Below are 2,291 nucleotides of genomic sequence, written 5' to 3' on the forward strand. Positions count from 1 at the left end.
GACTGAGGGAGGGGAGGGAGTGTCCCAGTGAGGGAGGGAGTGAGTGTCTCAGTGAGTGTGGGGTCTGTGTGAGGGACGAGAGGGAGTTTCCCAGAGAGGGGGGAGTCCGAGTGAGGGAGGGGAGGGAGTGTCCCAATGAGTGGGAGTCTGAGTGAGGGAGGAAAGGGAGTGTCCCAGTGAGGGGTGAAGGAGTGTATCCGAGCGAGGAAGGGAATGGAGGATCCCAGCAAGGAAGGGTAGGGAAAATTGAGGGGGAGCCTGAGTGAGGGAGAGTTGAGGGAAACCTTGAAGTGAAGAGGTCTGGTGGACAGTTTGACTGCACGAGGACAGTCTATGTAAGTGTTCCGCATTTGACCCAAGAAAAAAGACGCTAAGGATTAACGTAGTAGTCACTGAGCACTTGACTGAACCTTGTGTTTGGATGCTTTTAGAGAATGGTGGTGTGATGTGAGACAGTTAACAGCCACATAGCAATATTTCTTCATTGTCAGGACGTGATTGTCCTAACCTCCCCAGGAGAGCGGCTGGGTTGTAAGGACAGCCACAGAGCTGTTTGAGAAAGGGGGTGGGGGAGATTGTAAATGATTTACAATAAATACCAGCACAAGCTGATTGAAGCCAGATTCTGTGGACCAATGGCTGTGTTAATGAGGGAACCGAGAGACTAACGGGGAATGAACATGGAGGGTCGGTGAAATATACCCCGGCAGAGTCGGAGGGAAAACCAGGATTGAGATATCAAAAGGAGGTAGGATCAGGTGGACAGACATTGGGCTGAAGTACAGTTATGGTGTATGCTGGGATTCCTTGGAATCCGGAACGGCTTTTCCTGCTATCCAATCTTCAACATGGCTGTTCCCCAACAATATCGGAATTGGGAGCTGTCACGGGGTTCGGGGCTGATGGAAGAGGATTACAGAGTCAGGTCTAAATCCTTCTTCAGTGTAATGAGGGTTCCTGCCTGTCCCACCCTCACAGGCAGTCAGCTCCAGATTCCCCACCAGCCTCTGGGTGAAAACGATTTTCCTCACATCCCCTGCAAACCTCCTACCCTTTACCGTAAATCTCTGCCCCTTTTCATCAATCCCTCCATCAAGGGGGTAACATTTCTTTTTCTCTACTCATGCTCCTTCTGATGTTATTCATCACAATCCTGTTCCCTCTCAATCTCCTCTGGTCTAAGGAAGACAACCTGAGTCTATCCAATCTCTCTCCATCCCTGAAACTCTCCAGCCTCCACGGTAACATCCTGGTAAATCTCCATGTATACCCTCTCCCAGTACTATCCCATCCCTCCCACAGTGTGGATTCCCGAACTGCACACAATACTCTCACTGTGTGGCCTAACCAACATTTTACACAGTTCCAGCGTCACCTCCCTGTTCTTTAACTTGATGCCCCGCCCAATAAAGGCAAGTATCCTGTGAGCTTCTTCACTACCTATCCACCTGTCCTGATCCTTTCAGGGTATTTGACCCTCAGTGTTTCCCAGGGTCCTATTGCTCATCATGCCCTCCCAAGCCTTGTTGGTCCTGCCTGAGTACATCCCCTCACAGTTTTCTGGAGAGGATTCCGTTTTTCACTGAACAGCCCATGTGACTTGCCCGTCTATATTCAATTTTTGTAACATAGAATGATCAAATTTTACAGAAGGAGGCCATTCAACCCACTGTGTCTGTACTGGATCCTGAAAGAGCTACCCAGCTAGCCCCATTCTCCAACCCCATCTCTGTACCCTTCCAAATTCAACACTTTAAAATATAGATCCAACTCTCTTTTGGAACTTTGTATGGAATCCACCCCCATCACTCTCCCAGCGCGTTCCAAATCCTAACAACTCTCTGAGTAAAGAAAGTATCTCCTCATCTCACTCCTCATACTCTCACAATCTTGAATTCAGGTCACTTGTGACCTGAATAGTTTTTAACATACAATTTAGTGTGAACAGAATATCCTTCCTTACCCTGTCAAAATGGTTCATCATTTTGAACACTTCAATAAGGTCACCCCCTAATCCCCTCTGCTCCAAGGAGAATAAGGCCAATCTCTCTAACTTTTCCTTGTATCTAAAATCCCTCGTTCCTGGTATCATTCCAGTAAAATCTCCTTTTCACTCTCCCTAGGGTTTTAACGTCCTTCCTTAAGTAAGGTGCCCAGATCTGAATACTCCAAATACGGTCTGACCGGTGATCCATGAACTCACTTTCAATGTTCAAGCCTAAATTGTTTATATAAACCACAAATGGCAAGGGCCCCATGACTAACTCTGTGGGACCCCACTGGACACAGCC

Source organism: Chiloscyllium plagiosum, chromosome 47 (genome assembly GCF_004010195.1).
Source record: "Chiloscyllium plagiosum isolate BGI_BamShark_2017 chromosome 47, ASM401019v2, whole genome shotgun sequence".
Classification (NCBI taxonomy): Eukaryota; Metazoa; Chordata; class Chondrichthyes; order Orectolobiformes; family Hemiscylliidae; genus Chiloscyllium; species Chiloscyllium plagiosum.